Consider the following 24,414-nt stretch of genomic DNA (forward strand, 5'->3'; position numbering starts at 1 on the left):
AAATGTCAGATATCGCAAGTTTTTCCGGGGAACGGCAGGTCGTTTGAAAGACAGAAGTCGCTCTCCGAACGGGTGACAGCTGTTAACGATTGGGAAAAGCTCTGCAGCAACGAGAGAAGCTTGGGAGCATCGTCGAACGATTCGGGGGGCTTCCTCGTGGATCGACTCCTTATTTTTCCTTTAATAATGGTTACCTTCGTACGCGGCTCGAATATTTAAGAAGGGCACGGCGGAACGCTCGAGGAGATCCTGAAGAAGCGGTTGGCAATCGTCCCGGATCGATGCGAACCGCCACTTAATTGAATCGGAAAATGAAAAAATATCCGGAAGGATCACCGTTCGCGCGGTCTTATCGGTCTTGGATAGGTCGGCCACTGTTTCGAGAACAGTTTCGACTTTGAATCGACGAATGTTCCGAGCAAATTAATGCACGCATGGAAACATTAATCGCGGATCGTTTCATTTTCAACGTTACACTCGATTAAAGGTACGCGACACTTGCAACTGATGCATTTGAAATTCGCGAACACGTTACAGATTCGACGAAAATCAATCTCATTGTTCCCAAGAGGTTAATATTCAACGAAAACTCACGAATTCGTCGATACACGTGGATCGTGTAGGTCCGTAGAACATGCTAGTGTATACCAATCAACCCACCCCCAAACTTTTCGATAAAATACCACTCTCATCTCCATTTTGAGAAACCAACAGGCTAAATACTCCCAAAAGAAACCTCGTTTCGTACCCTACCTCAAGCGTCTACCCCGCCCAACAATGCCGCACAAGCTTGATCCATCGCATGTTCGAACATTTAGAATCTTCCCAGCATCGGTTATCACAGAAATAGCAATTGAAAGGAAAACCAAAGAAATCGCACAGCGAAACACAGATACGAACTCGGCGGTAATAATTCCGCGGTCGCCGATGATATTGTACCCGAAGAAACGCGGCGGAACGCGCTCGTCGATCGGGCGGAAGGACGACCGTCGAGCGTTGTGACTGCGCGGCCGGCGACGAGGGAACCGCGACGCTGGTTTCCCACTTTGAAACTGACGCGGGATTCAGGGTCGCGGCCGGGCGGCGGCGGTGAAGCCGCGCGGAGAACGGTCGTCGGCGCGCTCGGTACCGGAAGCCCGCGGGACCGCGTCCCCTCCGGATGTCGGCCGCACGCGTACGTGGCTCCCGCTCGCTGGCCCCGTCCGCTGCTGCGGATATATCATCCTGCGACGAGGTCCGCCCCCGAACTGAGCCACCATCCCCAATTCCCCTGCACACACGTACCCGCTAACGATTGTTCCTTCGAGGAACGGATGCCGCCGAAAATGGGGCGTAAATGTTACTCCCACGTTGCTCGAGGCTTCCTACAGTGTCTCTCTGCCTTGCTTGTTCTAGCCCAGTGATGCGCAACCTTTTCGGTAGGGTTGCCTGTAACGTTCACCGACAATCGTCCGCGACAATGAATCCTCGTGCACTGTCAATTGAGCGAACGAGTGCTAGCGACCGGGATTTCCAAGGAGAAATCTATATGACGCCGAGAGAGGTCGGATGGTGTACTTTCACAGATTGAAATTCTTACTGTCAAGATTAATGTTAGAAAAATCTGCTAAGTAGAATTTATCGTTAGACTAATTGTACTTATGTTCGAAGGTTGCAGGTTCCCTCGCGTATGTGCAATGCCGAAAGTGTGTACGAGCGAGTGGTGTACATTTTGATTAACGGAATGTTTGTTTCGATTAGAGAAGCAATATTTCTCTGCGCGTAATCCGATATTTCACGTTAAAGGACTTAATATCGTTTCAGATGACAATCAGCGACACGAAGTTATTGTTAGAACAGTTTTCATTAAGGTTCGTAAAGAGAAAAAGAATGAAATAGGCCGCGGGTTGTGCGTCACTGGTCTCCACAGCGCCTCCCGCTGCTCCGCCGATCGAACCCCGTCCCCCTTTTTCGGCTAATCGCGGCGTCGCGCGTCCCGCCGAGCCAATTAACAAATTAGCCGCGGCCACTGCGAAACTAACCCCCTTCCATTCTTCTCGGAGGAACGGGAATTTTTCGGGTCGATCGGGAGTTGAGCATCGGCCGATGCTTTCAGCGGATTTCCGGGATGCATGGTTGCGGGAATTGTGGTACCACTGGCAAAGTGGAGCGCCCGCCGATTCGCGATAATGAAAACGGCGTATTGGCTGCTCCGTAAGGTCATCGCGGGCTCATAGATCCGCTTCGAAAAATTCCTCTCAGTTTATAGTTCAGTGGATTTTCTAGTTGCGAATTGCAAATTATTCGGGTTGTATATAACAAGAGTATCAAAGGAATCGCGAGTCATTTCAGTAATTTCTGCGGAATTCGTCTAATCTCAGCTATCGAGTGACCGAACGCTCGTAAAAGGTCTATAAACCTTGTTCTTTCGCTTTAATTGTCTTCCACGCGACGGATATGTACAGACTTTTATTACCGACCATACAAGTGAGAAAAATTCGGAATATTCGGAATCGTGTCGCCGCGAGCCAGCTAAATTTCCTTGTATTATACACTTGAAGTATCGCGAAGCTGAGAAGATAGCTGTCCTGACCTTGACACGTTGCATCTTCCGCATGGGAAGAGCTCGAAATTTCCAAGTTAATAGAGGATTGTCTTCGAGTGCATTAAATGCGTGCGTCGTCGATACAACCGTCCCGGTTTTCCGAATTTCCGAGCATTTCCGCGCGATCGACCAAGGTTCCCCGGTAACGCGACCGGAGACGCAATGGCGTTCGACCAACCGCTTAAACGAGCATGCAGGGAACTCCAATATCCCAACCGAGACACTCCGGATCGATTCGCTCGGGAATCGATAACTTTGGCGCGAAACTGCTTGCCTCGGTGCAGTGTCACAAATTTCTCGAATACGACTAGCGGTTCCAGTACCTCCCGAACAAAACAAAACGTGCATGACTCGTCAAGATTTTATTTCATAGAAAAACAGTCGATTACTGGAGAAAGATCCGTGGGAATGGAATTTTATTCGCCGTGTATCGTCAGTTTAGTTTTATGAAACCGATCACCGTACGATAGCTTCCGGAAGCTGAACAAGGTTGCGGCGGACTCGCCTTGAAACGTCAACCGAATCAGCCAGCCCCGAACAAAAAGCTCCGCGAAAGGTAATCTCTGGCTCCCGTGAACCCGTCAGCCAGCCTGTCTCGAGCAAAAAAGCGACTGCATATTAATTAGACGAGGTCGCGATCGCAGTGGGAGAAGAGCTGAAGGTTTCTCATCGATCAAGAGAAAGTTAATATCGAAATGAGACGGCTGTCGAACGTCGAATCGGGAAGAATGCAGAGAAACGCGATACGAGGTCGCTTCCAGCAGCGGCGGCATTCGTGCCAGAGATGTTGCATTTTGAACGAGGATCGAGGCACGCTCTCGTCGCGTGCGATCGTAAATAACAGACGGGCCATGCACCTCTTGCAATTTTAAAGACCGCGGTGGAAACACCGGACCATCCAGCCACACGAGCGGGCTTTCGAAAAAAAAACAGCTATTCTCGATTCCTCGTGGTCTGGCTGTGAATAGAACAACGCCATTCGACAATACTTTTCTGGGGAAATTTCAACGGACAATCGGTTATTTGCAATCCTTCTCGTACGCGTCATTTACGAAACGGAGGTACCGTTCGCGTGAATCATTTATGCGTCTTCTGGTTTCAATTGCCTAAGGTTCGAGTATCCGACGAGGTCCGAGAGTGCAATAATCCGAGGAAGATCGAGCAATGCGTGAAACGAGAGCCCGCTGTTCGTCCGAACTCATTAATTTGCAGCGAACATAAGGGGGCGCCGGAACCGCATTCGTCCATGAATCCTTGAAGGACACCGGAGAAACGGAACGTCTAATGTCCACGCCATAAATACTCTTCTGAATCGCGATCCGACCGGGAACCGAAAATTTCCTCGCACACTGGTTGTCTCGCAGCCGCGATCGTTTCGCCAAAAATAAAAAGGGAATTGGTCCACGGAACGGACAGAGACGTAAATCTATCGAGCGTTTCCGGCTCCGGGAAATGAACAGAGTCGCGGGGGAAGGATTTTATGCGTCGATCTACGCGAGACCCCGGCTGACGGTTTCCAGACCCGAGACGTAAACGTATATCTAGAATCCTTTTTTATTTCCCTACCGTTGCGCCGCGATCCGTCCCGGATCTTTCGGAGCCACCCGAATAACTAGGATTCGTAGATCGCGTTCGCAAAGTGAAATTCGAACAATTCGGAAATGGTGTCAGTTGCCTTGGGTTGAACGGGGCAGTTGAAAGAGTATATTATAAGTTTAATATTTAAATTGATGGCCGGCGTTTGAAACGGAGACACCTCTAGCCTCTAAATTTGAAATCCGTTCGATAAATTAGCTAGAAACGCGACGAGGTCGCGATTTCGAGAAACCCTCGGCGGATAATAAATTAAGCAACGGTTATGACTCGGCGGGTTGATTCCGCGGGACGGTGGGAAAGGTGTCAAGGTCACGCGAGTGAATCTATTCCATAAAGCAAATGTGCTTGCAGCGCCGGAGGGCTTTCTTAGACGAGTGCGAGTATCTGGGACGATTCGTTGAAAAAGGCGGTTCGATTTCAGTGACTTAAACACGACTTCGGACGTCGTCGCGTATCACCGTTTTCCTATCGAATCTTGCCGTCATTGTATTCGCTAATAAAAAAAAGCTACCTATCACCTGGAAACGCAATCGTAACTTTCGAAACATTAATCGCTCGGTGTTAAAACTGAAATGTTCGATCGAAGTTTCGGCTAGTTCTGAGATTTATTACCCCTATCTTTCCCCATCAGATCGCTGGCCACGATCGACGCAGCAGAAACTCCGTGAACATTGGAACCGCCGGGGCGAGCCTTTTATTTGCTAGAACGTCGAGTACACGTTGATCACCGTTATCACCGTGTACCGGTGTCTCCCCGGCGAGTGCCGGCACGGGCAAACACTCGATATTATGCAAGCAACGCCGCCCGGGAAGAGGAAAGGGCAAATATTGGCCGAGATATCAATGCTATCTTTTAGCGACCAACGCCGGCAGAAAAACAATAATCGTATGGAAATTGCTCGCCGTTTCCTTCCGTTCGTCTCTGGTCCGGCGCGAATGGTCAATAACGAATACCCCATCTGTAACCCGCGCCGTTTCCCTCCGTTTCCCACCGGTTCCAGCAAAGATTGAATTAAACCCGAGAAGCGACGCAACGACGCCTGTTCCACGGAAATTTCGCGTTGGGAAAGCGACCCGACTTCCGGCGTGGTAGCGATTGTTCTCGGAGATCGATTGTTCTCCGTAAAGAGTGCGCGACACACTTCGCGTCCCGCCGCGTTGCCCGAGACTCTTCAGTTTCGAAAAAGGACGAATCCCGCGAGTTTTTACCGACCATCGAGATCTCTTTTCTCCCGCGACCTTGTTCCATTCGGACACGCCCGCCGCCCCGTGCTTCGAACAATCGTGCTGCTCGAAGAAACGGTCTTCTCCCTGATAATTTCTCACGGCTACCCCGTTAAACGATACATCGAACAGATTTCTCCCATCGACTTTTCCCCAGTCAGCGAACCCGGTGCGCATCCGTTGGAAAAATAAACGCGCGTCGATAAGTCTCCGTCGCCACGGCGACAACGACTCCGGCGAATCTTTCTTTCCGCCGGATGAAAATCCCTGCACGATCCCTCTCAACCCTTTCATTAACCCTCTCCTAAACCCTCCCGTTTATTGACGCAGACAGCGGAAATACGAGCTACTCATAAATCCCCGCGCCGATATTTGCCAGGCCCGCATTTCCCTGGAGGAATGCCTCCCAGTCAAGTGTCCGGGTGAACGAAAATATCAACGTCACCGTCCAAATCATTTATCCCAGCCCCGTCTCCCCTATTCCGTGCTCCGGCTCGCGAAATATTTGCTTCGGAACCCGCCCTCTTTTTCTTGCCTGTATTCGACAATATTTTCTATGAATTATTCTAGTTTCCTTTCGGATCAATGCAGAGGTCAGCTGCAATTCGTATAATTGAGAAATATCCGAAGCGGCGTGATGTATGCGACACGCTCGTGGGTCGTCTAACCGTGAAATCGAAAGTCGTTAGACACCGATCCTGCTCGAGGTGGGACTGGGGGTGGACCGTAATAACGGCGGGCACTTTGAAATATTTATGATCCGTCGTGACACAGAAATACACAGCGCCGCTTTCGGAACGATTTCCTTCGCACGTTGCAAACGAAACTAGGCTGCGGGTATCGCTTCGGGGTCAATTAACGTTGATGAAACCTCTGGTTAAACACTTTTCAGAAATGAAATTCCGTTACTTTTTAATTAAACAGCTAACTCGGAGAAATTCGAGGAAACTTGAATCGGTAGATGTACGTTTACTTTATAAGTAAACTATAAAAGGAAAACCGAGGATGCGCGTTCGTACAGTTCGCAAGCTGAAATATTTCCACGCAAATAATGAATCCCGTAAATCACCTGAATATCGCGAACAAACTAGATCGGAAGGAAAGGGAGAGGGAAAAAATGATTAATTACCCCCCGCGGTGGCGAGGCACAGATTTCAAGCGAGACGCGAGACGCGAGACGCGAGACGCGCGTCGCGGGGGAGCAGATCCAACCGGGGAAGATGCTTTTAAATATTTATCCGACGTCGGGTTGCTGTGATAAATAGACTCCGGATATTTATGCAATGCTGGTATAATTTAACTCGCGAATCGCGATGATACATTCGTTTTAATCAAACCGCGTTTCGACGACATTAGTAACGCGACAAAACCCTTTGACGAGAAATAAATGTCTATCCAACCTTTGTTCCACCGTTGCTCGGAAACCTTTAAAATTCAAATGCACGAAATTTACACGAAAATCTAAGGTTTCCCGACGAATTATCGTCGACGTTGTTCCTGAAATTTAAAACAGTTTCACCCGTAAACTTTCCGACTCCTACCGAAGGAGGGAAGAATTCTGATTCCGAGAGGGGCTGCGGGAACTGCCGAATCGTCGAGCGAGGCAACGCGTCGGGAGCACGGGAGAGGAAATGATTAATTATCATCAGCCCCGCGGTAACGATTGCGATCGATCGGTCGAAGGTCGTGTTCTCGAGGCCCGAGGCATCGGGGCGACGATACCGACACAATTATCGCGCCGATGGATCGCGCAGATACCGGTGATTGCCGGGTGACAGCACGGGGATCCCGAATATAACGAAACCGAGGATCGACGACGCGTCGTCGAGGCTGCGGACGTGGGATCTCGCGGAGACACGCTTCGAGAGACCAGCTGCGTCGATAAGATCCTATCTGGCACGTGGTAATCTCCTCGCCATTGCAATATGGGGAATCGTTGTTGCGTCAAAATGGGACAAGCCGGCTCGCGATCTTGGTTAGATTAATCATCGATCCGGTCTCGCTGTTTTTTCTTTGCGAGTTTGTCGTTTCGTCGGTGAAAGCCAAACTGCGCGCTTTAATTCTCCTAGATTGAATTCGTTCGGCTACTCCTACCGATTAGTACTCGATAATGTTCGGTGATAACGAAAAGTACTTTGAACCCTTTGTCCTACGATTTCTTTCGCAACAAATGTCAGAGCTACATCGAAATTAAGAATCCGTCTCTGAGAGGAGAACGTGACATTCATTGCGGATCTACGTTTACTCGAACATTTCTATTCGAACGAAATAAACGACGCTCCCGTTCAACGTATCAAAGTCAAGCAGAAATTCAGTGGAAATTCTCTGCGACTGCGACTAAAGTTGGCAAGACAAGGGGTTAATTCTCACAGTTAATCAAGTCTACTATCCAGCAGCCAACGTTCCAACAAGTACCGTGCCTGACCTAGACCCGCGCCAGTGACGACGCAGTTCCGTTGTAAATTCGCGAGCCGGTCACCGGCGACTCATTAATCAAATATCACTCCAGCACCGTGGTCTAAAATAGCTTCCGGCGGTCGCGACATTAACGCGCGTTCCCCGCGTCCTGTCGAAATACTCGAGAGATTCTTTTCGTGCGGCTCGATGCGACGAGACACTCGCGCGGTGGCGTTCCGAGACTGTCCCGCGATCAACCAAACACTCACTGGCAACAAACAGCCACCACGTTCGACGAGAACGTTAGAACAAGGGGTGGGGGTAGGAGATGGTGATCGCGGTAGCAGCGATCGGGGAGGGAGAGCCCCGAACACCAGCGAACGCGGCGATCGGATCTCTTTCCCCTACAGAGATCCGGCGGCTTCGAGAGTCGACCAATTACCGTGACGTTTTAATGACTCCCGTGGACAAAAACCGACCAAAACATAGAATAAGATCCGGTGAACGAAGTGGAAGCTGCTTCGGTAGCGGTACTTGGCTTCTTCTGCTTCTCTGTAAAATTTAAAGCTTCGGACGCTGTAAAGGTCCAGCGGAGCATGAAAAGATAGGGGACAGGGTATGCGGTGAGAAAGGTAGAACAGAGGAGAAAAGAAGAGGCAGCTTGAATGCGAGGATAGAGGTTCATTTTCCTGTGACAAACTGCGGTACCTTGGAATGTCGATTAATTATCGTGACGTTTTAATCACTCCCGTGGACATTAATGAACCAAAATATAGAACAACCTCCAGGAAAGAAAACAGCCACTGCTTCGGCAGCGATACCTGGCCACTTATACTTCTAACGTTACGTACTTTGGTAAAGCTTGAAGCTTCGGATATCGCGAACACCAAAGAAAACTGCTGGACCGAAAGACGGGGGATACAAAGAGGTGGAAACGAAGAGCAGAAGAGAGAAATAGAAAGCTCCAGGCACTCGAAGCACTTTGGTCTATAAAAATCTGTAGTAACTTCGAACCTCGATTAACTGGCCCGGCGTTCTAATAATTCTTATCCCAATAACTGCCAGAGCCACAGCGGCATTCGACAAATTACACGGTCCTTCGGTATCGGTACTTACAGAGCGAAAAAGAGCAAAGGACCGGAAGACGTACGATTCAAGGAGAAAGTCCGAAGCACTCGCGGACGCGCCTCGACGCAGTGTCCGCACGGTTGACGAGCAGGGGACTCACGAAAGCGAATCGCGGGCTTCTCTTGCTCCCGCAGGAGCGGAAACCGATGAGCGCGGGAGCGAGAGCTCGACGAGAGGTCGGCGTAGCTCGGTTAGTCCGCGATGCCGCGTGCCACGGTTGCCTCTCTTCTGGTTGCTTTCCACCGGTGCGCGACAACCCACCCACGCCGAGGCGACTTTCCGCTCTGCTCTGCTCTTCCGCTCGAAGCCCCCTCGAGCCACCCCTGGGAACTCGTCTGAAGCTCCACCGGCTCGATATTCTTTCCGCGCTCCCGCACGGAACACGATCAACCGCACCGGTGCGCTCCGCGAGGGTGCACGCCGCGCGCTGATTTATCTGGCTCGCTGTACACCGCGGGGGAGGACAAAGTTCACTTGAGCGGGATCAGCTTGTCCGTAACGGTCTATAATGTGCCGATGACCCCGGTTTTTCTATTCAGGATTCTGCCACTTTTCTCTTGTTTGTCCATTTTATGGGCGTCGAGGGTTTCTGCCGAGAGCGGTACGCCGACAGTTTCTGTTTTTCGGGAAAGTCCTCGGATTGGCGTGGAAGGGGAGGATTCGATTTAAGGAAATGACGCTTCAGGGGATTCGAGGGCTACGAGGGATTTATGTTAAAAACGCGCAGAATCGTTGGAAACCGATACAAAGGAAAGAAACTACGGAAGAGGAAGGGGTACAAGTGAATCAGCGATCGAACGAGATCAAACGGAGTATTCGGGGCGTAATAGTGTGTGCAAGGGCAAGGTTCGGCGTACAAACAAGCTAATCACTCGAAGCCCGGATATAATTTGTCGCGTGGAAGGTTTCATCGGAATTCAATACCCGTGAAAGATCCATTTCCGCGCGGGAACCGCGTTAAATCTGTCGGCGACGCGCGCGTCAAAGCACGACGGGCGGCGAGTGGACCGGGGCCCAAGCGAAATATTAGCTAAAATTTACGGCGGGCTCACTAATTGAAATTTACGTTTCCACTTAAACGGGGAGCTGCGCTGCGTCGATAAAATTTCATAAAGGACGCGGTAACGACATCATTTATCGCCGGGCCGCGTCGTCGGTTTGAGCGGCGCGCGTAAAGCTTCCGACGGGTCCGGTGTGCCGCGAGCTTTTGCTGGCCGGTGAAATTACGCGAATTACAACCGACTACGCGTGCAATTTCGAACGCGATTCGCCGCGGGAAGAAGTTCACATTCGTACCTCAGGCTTGTCAACGATCCGTTCGGCCGCCAACGTCTCTTTTGTCTTTTTTCCTTCTTTTCTTTTCCCTCTTCTTTCACTGTCCCCTGTTCCGTTTGTTCCCATTCCCTTCATTCTTCTCTTCTCCCGAGTCTTCCGTTCTACTCCTCGTTTCATTTTGTTCTCTCCTTTCGATCTTCTTCCGTTTTTCTCCTTAAACTCGCGCCTACTGTCCGATGCAAACTCAAAGTGACGCGATAACCGCCGTTTAAAGAGCTCCGAGCAGCAATTCTCGCGATCCGACCGCGATAAATAAGCGACCGCGACGATCGATTCTTCCCGCGAATTAATTAACGTTTCGCAGCCCGTTTACACAACCATCGGACGCGTTGGGTGCCTATTAATGAGTCGCAGCCCCGCAATGGAAATCGAAGCTGGCGTTAAGATATTGAAAATCGCCGCGATTGATGACGCCGGCGGCGTTCGAGCTTATACATCGGCCTGCCGATATTGAGCAATAAATTGTCGAGGACCGAGCCGGTAAGGTCAGGCGGCGAACAGTCGGGGCGGCCATCGCTCGAGGAGCGCCGATTAAACCTTATATCGTGGAATTAGCCGAAGCTGCTTCGGGGATGATTCATTGGCCGAGCGTTAACGACGCTCTTTATAGCTATTATATTCTTTCGGCGCGGAGGTATTTTCTAATATATTGCGGCTTAAGGGGTTGCCTCTCGGTAAGCGACACAGTTTCGTGGGAACCAGTGCTCCGAACGGTGCCACTTTCTTCGATTTTATGGGAATAAATCGGATCGGATCGCTTATTAATCGAGACAGAGACTAATAATCCGTGATACGCTTGAAACGATTATTTCGAACGATTATCGTAAGATCGTCTGTTGAAGATACTCGAATAATCCTTATTAACCAGAGATTCGTCGAATATTATCGAATATTATCTTGAAACTGTGACAAATCTTTCACTTTTCGACGTTTCCAGGATACGTTTAGGACCCACACAGATTCGGATCATCCGACTCGCAACGGAGGGTGAATTTCCTATCAACGTCGGGGATCAAAGAACATCCCAGTTTTCGAGGTTTCTATTTGAGACACGTTTCACACCGGTAAATTGATTTCCGTTGCTTCTACTATTTCTCGAAATCGCGACCGATAAGGGATTTGCGGGTCGGCCGGGGGTCGAGATCGGCGGCAGCCGAATCTCGGATAAAACATGGTCGGGGTTCCGCGCGTAAATCAAACTTTCCGTGTCTATAGGCATCCATTTCCCGCGTCAAACGACTATCGATCCGTCCGAACGAATTACGAAATTTAGTAGAGACGTCGACTCTTGGCCGGACAAGAATTATGCGAGCGTTCTTAACGAATCGACGAAAGGAGGTCGGAAGAAAACCATATTCAAAGCATCTCACCTCCGTTTATTTTTCATCATCTTCGACATTTATAGACGGTCTCCTATTTGTATGCGTTTCAATTACGCAATTCTCGTTTTCCTTATTACTGAAAAATTAAGAGTGTTCCAATTTCAGTTGTTAAGCGATTAAAAATCTCTTTGATCGTGCGTTAGAATTAGAAAAACCGGTCCGAGTATGTTTTTCCATTTTCACTGATGAATACAAGTCCATATTTCTCGTCTGCAACAATTGGAAAAAGCCTGACCACGTACCCAGCACTGTGAAAAGCGAAACAATCGAAACAAGGAAGGGAATGGTCGTGGGCGTGCGAACTGCGACTCGGGAAAAATTATTGCGACTCGCGGCGAAACGAATGAACTCCCAAAAAAGCTATCCAACGCTCGCTTCATAATTCCGTCGGGAGTAACACGACGCGCTAATTTGCCCGCGCCATCTCTATGACGGGTAAACAAAAATACTAACAGACGCGTCTCATTATTCGTCGCTGTTTGCAGCGACGGCCCTGTTTCGTGCAGTTGGCCTCGACAATTAAAACGCCGACCAATTTTCCACTCAGCTTCGTCCGTGGTTTTTACAGGACGCAGGGAAAACATCGATAACTATACCGATTGCTGTGGTTTCTGCTGCGTGGATTCCAGAACACGATAAGTAGAAATGGTTGGCAACCTACGGACACATCGCGATTCTGTTCATCGGGAAAACGATGAATATTTCAATTCTGCTGCATCGATACAGAGGAAAGAATTTATTTTGAATATTCAATTGCAACAGAAAGACTGCAACGCTCGCGCAGCCTTGGTCGAATTATCTTTTGGTATCTATAGAACGCGCCCGAATGATCGTAATGCGATCAGGAACAAAGCGACGAAAATCAGTGCCTATTTTGTAGCCGATTAGTGCCTATTGTATTAACTCTATTTCGCGATCGAATCTCCATCGAAATCTCATCGGAAGGTCGAACAACCGAATACTCTGCGCAAGGGATGACGTCGAAAAGGTACGCGAGGTTCCCGAGTGAACGATAAAAAGTTTGTTAATTGCAAGAAACGTGTATCCAGAAAATTGACCGACGATAGACGAAACTGCTCGGATTCTGGCATATTGGATGATTATTAAGGGTATCTCTATATTATCGCAATCGACTTATCCGTTCTTCCCTTCTGCAAGCAAGCATTATCCGGCAAATTCATCACGTCGGCCGCATTGTCGGCGTCGGTTCAGTTACCATTATTACCGTTATCCACTTCCAATAAGCATTATCCCGAGGAGGTCGGGAGGCGCAAGTAGAATGCGACCGTACGCGAACCGGGGAACTTCCTTCCAAGTCGGGATCTTCTTTCGGTAATCGTCGATAATGCAGTTACCGTGGCCACCCTGCAACCCGCTGGATCGCCTATCGATCCGTCGGCCAACCAACCTGACCTATATTCGGCTGCCACTCGGAGGAGCCTCCCGGAGCGGACCCCGTTGTCCTACGCGCGTCATTTCCCTCGTCCTGCGAGCTCCTTTAAAAACGACCATTCGAGAACCGTTTTAATATCGAGATTGCTCTCCGTCGGTACTCGGTGATGTCGACATCACGGAGTTACGTGCGATTGTCCCCGGATGCGAGCGACGAGTATATTAAAAATACTAGATCAGTTTACACTTTGGATCTTTCGATACGAGATTCACTTTGTTTCGGCTTTCGTTTCGACATTTATACGATCGTTCCTCTATCGTTTGCTATTCTTCTCCATTTAATCGAAATTTAAAACGCGACCATTTCAAACGCAAGAAAATGCATTGATATCCTCTCCGAATGAACCGCGGAACGAGCCCATGACGCAGTCGGGGAGGCCAGAGATTTTAATAACTCCCGTAGACTTCTGCCGAAGCTCATAAATTCTGAAGCGGTTCTAGAAGTCCGCCGTTCCGAAAATAAACAGGTCCGGTCGAAGATAAGCGCGCGGCAGATCAATGTGCGAAGCGTTCGAGGAGCCAGGGAAGTTCCTTTCTCCGGCCGAGAATACCGACTTTCCCGGAGAATCGTTTCCGCCGGCTCCCGGACTCGTTCGGCCCCGAGGGAATCGCGCGAGACGTTCTCCGCGAGTGACGAGCGTCGAGAGGAACGGCGCGTCTTTTCGCTGCCCTCCCGACAACGTCGATGCTTCAACGCGCTCGCCGCGCTGTCAAGGATAACGCGGCCCGATAAATCGACCGGGACCGCCAGACGTGCGGCCCATTTTTCACGATCCCAAGGAGATCCCGTGGAAACCCGTTCACCCGACCGCGAGGTACCGTAACGGCGAAATTTATCGCCAAGTGTGTGCCGCGGAAACGCGTGTTCAGCATCAATTTCGCCGATTAGTTGGCCGCGAAGTTGGTCAACTCGCCGCGTGTCCCCGTCTAATGCAATTTTCCAGGATGCCAAACTTCCACCTACGTAAGATCAACGGAGAGAAATTGATCTTGGAGCTGTGGCTGATGCCCCTAACGAAATGTCGGAGGAACGAACAGAGTAACGAGTAACGCGCAATTCTTGTTATTTGTAACGTTGATTATTAGAGACATTGCACTTGTATAAAAATGTCCGATACAGTTGCTACAACGTTGCGAATCTGCAATACGGCGTGGTTATATATTCCCATGCAAATTTTCATGATTTCCAAGCGAACGCGAACGCCTATTATTCCTCACAACAAGTAGAACCCGCAAGCAACGATCAGACAAGCAACCGGCTCGTATTCAACTCATCCACCTAGCCAAAATTCCAAGCCAGCATCCCTTCCAACACAAAATAACTCGAACAAATCTCATTCTACATTTTCGACCTACTTCCTACAAAATCCCAGCCATCTGTACCCACCACGGAAACCTACCTTTTCCAAAGACTTGCCGTACCGCCTACAATTACTGTCCTAGAACAACAGTGAATTATATGTCCTAACCAGGCCGGTTCCAAATGAACCAAACGAGTGTTCGCGACTTTTAACCCTACTTACGATTTAAACTCACGCGTAGCTCGCTAGGATTACTTTCGAGCATACGGATTAATTACGTCCGCATTAATTAGTAATTATTCGATCGAACGGTGTTATCATTATCACGCGTGTATCTTCCTCGACGTCGCATAATTACGCATTAGGTAATGCTATTGGTAATACGGAAACCGTTCGAAACAATCACCGTCTAATCGAATGAACCGTACTAATTAGCAATTAAAAGATTTGCTTCAGGATCAGAAGCGACTCCCATCGAATTCAACGTGGCAAACCTAAATGAATGTGTTTAAATTAAGGTTATACGAGCTACAGAAGTTGTGTAGTAACCCGAATTCGGGCGGCACCGCGGTCAAAGCGTTAAAGAAGCGCGGAAGCGACGAGAACGAACGTTGTCGACGAAATCCTGAGGAACCAACCGGGTGGTCCGTCGCGGAAAATTACGAGGACCCGAGTCTTTGTGCGGTTACTTCTTTTCGAGCGTGATTATCGGATAAAGAGCGGTCCGAAGGATCCGGGTCGAAACTTTGGCGGCCAGGAACGATCCGTTCGGATTATGGAGACCGCTCGTTAGCCTCAGACATCGCGGGACTCGAGCAGATTTATCGTACCCGTGTCGCGGGGGACGGAGGGTAATTGATGATCAACGCTCGAAAATTCTGGTATTAATTAATTTTAATGGAATCCCGAGATCTCGGCCGGCATCGATCGTTTCTCATATTCCGCCGGTCGGGCGTAAATCCGACCGTGAACACTCTAATTGATAGAACGCGTCCGGCTCCGGTCTCGGCCGGATTTATCGTTCGCGGTCCCATCGATCCCTTCGACGCGTCGACGCTCGTAAACGACGCCGACGCTTCCGACCAGTGACGTCTGGAGTGACCGTTTTCGAACCTTGATGCGTTTTCCTATCGATCGCTGGTTGTCTTTGTGGGTTACGTGGTCCCAGCGAATGTAATGCTGTTTTTCGCAGATACAATTTTCACGAATCACGATCAATCGTGTATGCAGAGGTACGGAATCAATGTTTTCGGGGGGAATTTCGCGAAAGCTGGAATATCAGGAAGATTCGAAGAAAGAGAAGTCATTCAAAATTCGAATTTTAGGAAAATTCTTTTATTCGAAAGAGGTCTCCGACGACAAGGCGGGAGTTGCGAATTGTACAAGTGCCGTAAATGTTTAAAAATCCGCAGTCCAGTTACGACTTTTCGCAGTCGACACCATTCAGCGATCCTTTTAGCTTCAACATATTCTACATTGTTACCACCAGACTGTGAAATTTTATGCGTGCACACATTTTTACGGAGACGTTTAAACGGGCGGGCATTGCATAAAATTTAATTCTCCTCGTAAATGGTTCGACCGTAAGTCATTCTTTAATGTTCTTCCCGCGAAATGCGAAGTCACGGTCATTAAATTAGCGCGACCATTACTAAAATCCTTAATACCTGTGCCACATTAGATACAAACCTGAGGAAAATCTGTATCGTAAATAATAAACCACAAACTTTCCAACAATAATAATTCTAACGAAAATTTCCACTCCGCGGGATTCGCCATAATTGATTTGTTCACATCTCTGATTGCAGAATGAACTGTCAACTTGACGTAGAATCGGCGGAAACAACTGGTCGTCGAAGGATGGTTACTTTGAAAAGACATTGTTCCCACGATGGATTCGACGCGTCAACGGATCGTTAACGAAACAAACTGAACGGGTCAATAGAAGAAAGTTCCGGCCGTTTGGTTTGATTCCACGAGGTGTCCGGCACACGTTGATCAAATAATCAGCGCAGCCGGCGGCGACGAATCACGGGAACAGGTGGACGCGATAGTACGCTCGCGTCGTGGACCGGCGCCGGCCGCCGGGCGCCGCGTGTAACGGAAACGTGGACGGTTTTCGTGTTTCTTCTGAAAATAAATTCGGCACGCTGAGAGCAGTCAGTCACGAAGCCTCCTAAAAATACGCCCCGCTAAAAATATGATCCAGCTACTATTTCCGGGGGAGCGATCCACGGGTACAATGCCTCGGACGACAGTCGGCCGAGAGTCTGGATTCGAGTGATCGAACGTCGCGTCTGCCACGATATTCCCGTAATATTATTACATATTAACAATAACCGTCACTATTGGGATGCCAAGATAATCTTCTCGTACTTATCTTTAATGAAACTCGAGTGAATCGTTTGACATTTCAGCTCGTCGAACCGACAATCATCCGATTACACGCTTTGTTCATTAACGCGACGCTACTCGTTACGCGTAATATCGTGATTGCAATGCCAGAAAAATTGAACGAGTGACGCGTGAATGCAAGACAAGGCATAATTATATTACAGAATGAACAACCTGGAAGTCTGTGCAAGAAGAAGCACAGATTACAGAAAGCAAAGAGACAGAGCGAAAAATTATTAGTTCGACGGAAGATATTACAACGGGAATTAAGGGCAGTATCTCAGAAATGCTCCAGCGGAATATCGTCGTTGTCTCCTTGACCGTCGTCCCGGTGAACCCGGGAACGACGGCGTGAAAATAACCCGCGGATAAAATTGGACGAAGGAGCATCACGGCGCGCCGTGAAAAGTAACGAGAACGGGAGCGACGGGCGGCGGCCATTAATGCGCCATGAAAAATTACAGCCCCGATGCCATTGCAAATTCAACGGCAATCCCACGGTGTTCCGCCCGTAGTCTCCGTACGAAATTCATTCAGTCTATCTTAATTCTGACAGAAAATTCCAAATGGTTCCCACTGTGTACCGCGTCGTAATAATTAGTCGTCGACGAGAAACGACGAGAACGCGCGTCTTTCTTTGCGGAGCTTTCCTTGTCGACGGACTTCTTTCGGTCCGATCAGCCTAAAAACGCGACCGATACCTGATCTCGTCTTCTTCGTACGTGAACCAGATCGGCGGTAACTCTCGGCCGAAACCCTGGCGAAGATCAATCTCGAGCGAGAAGGAAGAAATTGGTTGCAGTAACGAGGACTGAGACGAATCTAGAATCGACGAGCTTTTTGCCCGATTTCTCGGAGCATTTACTTATGACGTGCTTTTTGCCGGTTCAAGTAAATAGTGGAGATTCTTTGAAAAATGCAATTTGTACCTATGCATCCGATGGAACGCTTGGGAGAACAGCGATATTACTCGGGTTATTTCGAATCGATATTTGCAGCCCTCGATTGCTTGGATTTTTCACGTTTAGATTAATTTCCAGCGGAATTTTCAATCTACGGGAATCTTTGGATTTTATGCTGTACATATACGAGTTTCCTATTTTTATTACGTATATTATATATTTGTAGATCTCTATATCAAAGTATTGATTCTTACAAGCCCTTATTAACCCTACCAATAGTTGATAAGACGCTAAGCAAGTTCTCTGAAAATGAATCCCTTCTCTCTAAATGAAAATACCCAAGGCCTGACCCTTCGTTGACCACGCTACTTGTAAGTTATCAAGACAATCTCATGGAGGCAACACACACACACACACACACACACACACACACACACACACACACACACACACACACACAGAGGAGGAATCCAAGTTTCTATTATTTACTGTGCTCCGAATGTATGTCAAAGCTTGCGCAAAGTGAGTCACCCTAAGATCATTTCATACTCTGGCCATGGAAAACCTCGGTTATATCCCGGATCAAGATTTCGAGCACATCCTCGGCCTTGGACCCGCTGAAAGAATGTTTCCGAAACTGCAATTGAAACTTGGCCTGCTTGCTTCCATAAGACGCCGCGTAAATCACGGTAAATAGGAGAGAAATGGCGAAACTTTGGCGGATCTCGCTGCCAAGGAATCTCTCGAGCGATTCGCAATTTTTCCAAGATATCCGTCGACATCGCTGATCGTAACAGCTCCTAAACGCTAACAGCTGATTATCTGTTCGTTTTTTCCGAACAGTAGATTACTCGTAGAAGATGCAGGACATTAGGAAATAAAACCAATGGAAAATTAAGCGAGAAAAAATGAAATCTAACCGATCGGCCGCAAGTCCTCGACCTAGCCGTCGACTGCTCTCCTAACAGTACCGTAGGGAAATCAGTTGACGTCCAGCGAGACGGCACAGGGGCAGGGGGATCTTTCGCTGTGCGTTTCGTATACAGTTCCGACTGGTTACGTCCAACTACATTGACGAATAGCAAGCGAGTGTAGCAAATCGAACGAGGAAAGATGAGAACCGACCAATCGGACCAGAACTTTTTAGCTTAGCTATCAAGTAGAGTTAGCTAGCCGCCTTTTTTCACCGATTAGTTCCCCCTGATCATCATTAGAGAATGTCGCTGCACCGATGATCAGCTTCTGTTCGGGATCGGACCCACACGGATATTTTCGTTCGATTCGACGCTGGGCAAATTTCAATTTGTCGAAGGAAGTAATTTCCGTCTGCGATATTCTTGACAGGGGTGGCGTGTAATCGACGCGCGCCCCTCGTTCCAGCTCTCCCTACCGTCGAAAAATGGAACGTAAACGGGCGACAACAAAAATATTTTCAGTGGCCCGATGAGTAATTGATTCTGTCCGCCGCGGGATTACTGTCGCCGGGCTACGACCTGACGGAAGCTATTATTCAATGACGGACAGGGCTAGGCGACGCGGCTTTCCCCGTCGCGGTAGAATTTCGTCCGCCCTTTGAATCGACATGCCGCAAAGTTGCTGCCCTGAAATTATCTTGATGCAGCTTTGTAAAAGAAAAAGAAATCGCACGTACAGGTTCGTGTACATTTGTAGGATTTAATCGAAGAACAGATCTTAAAAGAGGAGAGTTTTCATGGAATATACAAGGTGTTTCAAAGTGGAGGTGGAAAGATAGCGTTTAAAAATTCCTTATGACGGACAGTTTGCATTCGAAATAAAATACTTGGATGTACGTACTTGGAAATTCGATCAGCGAAGTCACGCGAACCGGCCTCTGTGTTTTGGATACTCGACGCGCGCTCACACTTCACTGACCCGCATGTGGGTCGGAATGATTTCGACTCGGGAGTTTCCCGAATGCACACAAACATCGCCCGTATGGCTCCTTTCAACGTTCGCGCTGAGCTAAACAAGGACGATGCAAGGACAGCGGCCCGTAGTGTTTGGAATAGAAAGATTGTTTATTGACGCAGCCAGCTTGTTGTTTCATTGAATATATGAAAGCACGTTAAAAGCATAGACCGAACGGACCGTTTGAGAATTTCTTTCATTTCTATTTCTAGCTTTTATCGCCGCGCGAGCGATCCCGTGGTCGACGTTCGGGTTATTATCGCTCTTTCGAGAATCCGTAAAGACCGAACAATCGATTCCGTCCTCTTTCAATTATAAGCTTACCAAGAAATACAATTTTCAAATTTCGTTCGACGAATTGGGCGTCCGCGTTCCTCGAACGGATCGATCTACGAAACATCATAATTCATCGATAGGATCTTGAAGGAAACCCAACGAAAAGAGAAAACGGAAACGCGTGCCGCTCACCGATAAATCAAACCCCGACGTCGGAAAGGCGGAACGTTGCCGATAAAATTGTCAAAATAGAGTCAAGCGGAGACACGGTTCGTTACAATTGTATCTGTCGCAGCGTGTAACGTATGGTTTATTTTAACGCGTTCCCGGAAGACAGACGGGTGGAAACCGACGGGTAGAAGGAAAATGGCGAACGACGGAGAAACAATTCATCACTCGATGTCTCGATAACGACAGCAGGGTAACGCCGTTGGCACACATTCGCCGCGTGCTCTTGGCAAAGCTCGGCGGATCGCTGTCTCGGGTTCCGCGTCATTTCGCGCGAGAAGATTGGACCGGTCTTTCAAACATTTCGGGTTACGACGGGCGCCCGGCGACTTTAAAGGCTCTTCGCCGCCATTCACCGCTGCGGACAAACGTTTCCACTGCGTGGGCGGCGGGCGGCGGGCGACGGGGAGGCGGGACGACCCCGAGTCTTTCCCGCGGGAGTCTCGCGAGTGCGTTCCCTCGGTCGTCCAAGATGCTCCGAATAACCGGAGGATCCTCGTCGTACCGTGTGCATTTGCTGAATTACCTTCGCCCCTTTCGCCCTCTACCCGGTTCATCCTCGAGCGACCTTCGCTATAACTCGAGGCACCGATAACGGGTCCCAGCGTCTAACAAACGTGTCCTCGTTTAATTAAAATGTTCCGCGATGTCTCGCGGATTTGCCTAACCAAGTGGAACATTCGGATGATCGTTTTGGTAAGGCAGCGTAGAATTTGTATGACGTATTTGGTAAGTTTGTTCTAGATCTCCAACTTTCTCTGCGAAACATTCGACAACTTGTAAGTTATTTGAAAGTTCCGGTAGCGAAATATGCAGCTAACGCGGAATCAATGAAAATCCCAGTGCAGCTCCAGCAGCAGCCCTCGTCGAAGCGAACAGCGAATCCGCGATACTGTCCGGCCCTCGCCGGAATCGCGTAACGTTTCGAAGCTTATGTAAACAGCGTAGCCATCGACTCTCCCAGAATACACGGCTCGCGTCTCGTGCTCGGTCGGTCAGCTGTGCGAACGGTCGATCCGTCCAGGACAGAAGAGCCACCGATACGAGCCTCGATAGCGTAGGAACAGGTGACGCTCGTTTCCTACCTCGAAAACGGTTGCGAGCGTGCCGTCGTGTGCCGTCGTGTGCCGTCGTGTGCCGTCGTGTGCCGTCGTCGGCCGGCTCGCTTAACCCTCCGTTAGACCGACCGGAAGGGACCATTGTCTCCAAGTGGCGCTTCGCGAGGACAATCGGGCGCGAGAGGGAGCGAGAGGGAGCGAGAGCGAGTGAAGGAGGGAAGGCACTTTCGCCCGGGAGCTTTCAAAACAATGACGCGCTTGCGGTAGGACACGGCCAGGGAAAGAGAGGAGCCTGAATGCGCGGCTATTAGAACGGGAAATAAAAAACCGTTCGACCTTATTCCCAACCACTAGTGTGGCCATCCGCACGGAATTCCTCCTCCCGCGTTACAGCCCATCGGGCCGCGATAATGCTAACAATAAAAATAATAACATCCAGACTGTACCGGTCGCGAAGAGCTCGAGGGACAAACGAGCACGCGTTGCGTTCAGTTGCGTTGCGCCGCGGCACAATGGACACCGGCGGGGAGGAAAAGAGGCGAAAGTTAATTAGCAAATGAACGGGGCGAAGCGAAACGCGCCGAAGACAATGTTGCTCGCGTGCGCGGGCCGGGTTCACCGGGTAAACGCTGTTATTAAACCTGACCCATATGGGATTTCGTCTGGACAAAAGGAGGCGAACCGGAGAGCAGGATCAATTATAAGGAGGAACGTGCGTCGAAACGTTGCAGAACGAACGACGGGACGATCAATTCCGGAATCTGGCTTTTCTCTCGGTTTCGCGGCGCAGCTGCTGGATAACCGAAGGAATGGCTGCGATTTTTCTTGGGGTAGCCTCTCGGTGTCGTGTTTTACAAGTTGCCGCTATAATTAGATCATTAAGGGGCTAGGTGGAAATTCAGATTCATTACACTTTCCGTGTTATCGGCGGTCAAGGCGGGATACCTCGAGAACGGCCGTCGTTCTCGCTTAAAGGCGCATCCCCATTCTTTGTTGGAAACCGAGCTGTAGCCCGTTTACACGGCGAGTTAACCGAATTAGGTTGGCAGCGCGCGTTCGCGGGGGAAAAGGAGCGGCTTTCGTAAGAACGCGAAACTTTCTGACAAAGCGGCGGGGGAGTTACGGTTTCAGCGGCGGACAAAAGGAGGCTCTCGTGTTTAACTCGGCCCGCCCTTCGCCTCTGGGGACGAACGGTCCTTAACAATCGGGCCCGCGTCAGCGGGGATAATTGACGGGGCGAAAATGACCGGCGTTTCGTTTGCGCGGATATCGTGCCGGAGCCTGGAGCCCGGGGACCTTGGAGGAACAGTAATTAATGCATCAAAGGGCGAGCTTTGTCGCGAGCTCCGCGACTTCTTTCGCCACGGGAACGCGGACCGCTGGCCGTTCTCGAACCTCAAAGCGGCCTTTCCCATCGACTTTCCCCCGCGTCGGTTCGACGATTCCACGCCGGCCATTAGCTCGATGTTCGCTGTCGTTCCGCGAATAGCCATCGTCGAACCAGTATTAGTCTCATTTCCGTTTGCTTATGAACAGTAGACTGCTGCTTTTCAATCATAAGCTTTCAGAAATCATAAAGTAGAGAACGGTGGGTATGTATCGATATCGCGAGTTGCTCTCGAAAATGAGAACTATGCGGTGCGCGTTCAGATGGGCTGACGTCTACCGATTTTTGGCCACTTGATTTCTTCTCACTGGCAGGGTGTATTTCAGTGGTCCTACTCTCCAGCTGCGCGCCGCCGGAAGTCTCCAATAACCATGCAAACGTCGCGCAATCCTCTTTAAACGAGGAAAAGCGGAGATCGAACTGGTTTCCATCGATCCGTCTCTATTGAACGTCGCATGCTCCGATGCGAGTCAACGGGGCAAAGTTGACTCGTGTCCTTAAACGATCGATTCGTCTATTTAAACGATCTATTAATTCGATGGAAAATCCTTCCGATTCGATAGCAAGGGAAACGCATCGAAAGACTCGTTAAAAGGTCAATTATTTAAGAGCCATAATCCATTGCATGATCCAAAGGAAAAGGCCGAAATTCATTTCGCCGAAAGAACGAAATTGCGGCAATCAATTTGCATACGATCGCGAGAGGTTGCAGACGATATGTTACGTGAGTCGGTTACGTAATCACGAGCGGCTCCGCGTTCAAAACTGATCCCTCCTTATGTAAGCTTCCACATTTCGAGCCATTTCCGACCGGGAATTATTCGAATTTCATAGCAACTTCCTCTCGAAGCATCCTGTTCCCGTCGCGATAACACGCGTGGCAACCGCTTCGAACGAAATCGCGCTTCGCCGAAAGACAACGGAGGAACCAGCGAACGGGGAAAACGGGAACAACGGGGAAAGTTTCGAGAAAACACGGGTAAATCCCGGTGATTTGTATTTAAAACGCGTTGTTAACTATTCGATGGATCCGTTAACTCGAATTTTCAGGGCCATTGAGCGCGGTACGTGACTTACACGTTAAGGCTGCCGCCGGATCGTCCCGCGACCCGCCATTCAATCGAAACCCTCCGCAACCCGGAAATTACCGTGGGAAAAAAGAACGAGCGAGCAAACGCGCAGCAGCAGCAGCAGCAGCAGCACCACCACCACCACCACCGTCTCCCGGATACCTTTTCACGGGATCGGCCGCGGCCGCCTCGTAATTAACGGATTAAGGCACAAAGGCGTTCTCGTGTGCGAACACGGATCGGCAGCGCCGCGCCCCTTTCATCGACGCTGCCTTTATTTGTTTGCCGGTACAGAACGCCGAGATTACTCTTGTTCGTCGCGGAGAATGGCTCGCGAGTGCATGCAGCTGTTACGAAGCCTGTGAAGATTCGTCGGGTAGTTTTCTCTGCCTGTTAATATGAGCGGCTGCTTCTTGTCGACCGTTAGTGTCTTTCCAGCTGCTTTTCAAAAGAATTCCTTCGGAATATTGGATAGTGTGTCTTTTCATTCTATTCCTTATGATTCGGATTTTCTTCGATTCCATTAAGACTTCCGTTAAGAATAGTTCGCTGCTAATTATCTGTTCCCGACACGACCCTATGTTGCGCGTGAAGGAAATTGAACGAAATCAATGAAATTAAAGAGAATCGTCAAGTTACGAGACGAATGTCTATAGCGTTCACTCTACGGTGTTCTTCGCGGAGAATACGAACTGACATTTCAACACTTTTACGCATCAGGTGTTCCGCTTACTTTCTCATTTAATATCATCCCCTATTCGGTGGGAACGT

At 49.3% G+C, this 24,414-nt stretch overlaps 1 protein-coding gene and 1 long non-coding RNA gene across 20 annotated transcripts in view; one reads left to right on the top strand and one right to left on the bottom strand.

Moving 5' to 3' along the window:
• Nucleotides 1-18,087, top strand: part of LOC116424991 (uncharacterized) — a 41,047-nt gene extending 22,960 nt beyond the window's left edge. The window contains exons 3-4 of one of the 2 annotated variants that reach the window (XR_012999010.1): nt 11,202-11,328; nt 12,215-12,309. This is a non-coding gene — a long non-coding RNA (uncharacterized LOC116424991). Of the gene's footprint in view, nt 1-11,201; nt 11,329-12,214; nt 12,310-16,207 lie in introns of those variants that run through there. The other variant, XR_012999009.1, reaches the window with a different exon arrangement.
• Nucleotides 1-24,414, bottom strand: part of shaker (potassium voltage-gated channel protein Shaker) — a 244,728-nt gene that overhangs the window by 93,798 nt on the left and 126,516 nt on the right. The gene's annotated exons all lie outside the window — the stretch shown is intronic.

This window comes from Nomia melanderi, chromosome 7, assembly GCF_051020985.1.
Source record: "Nomia melanderi isolate GNS246 chromosome 7, iyNomMela1, whole genome shotgun sequence".
In the NCBI taxonomy this organism is placed as follows: domain Eukaryota; kingdom Metazoa; phylum Arthropoda; class Insecta; order Hymenoptera; family Halictidae; genus Nomia; species Nomia melanderi.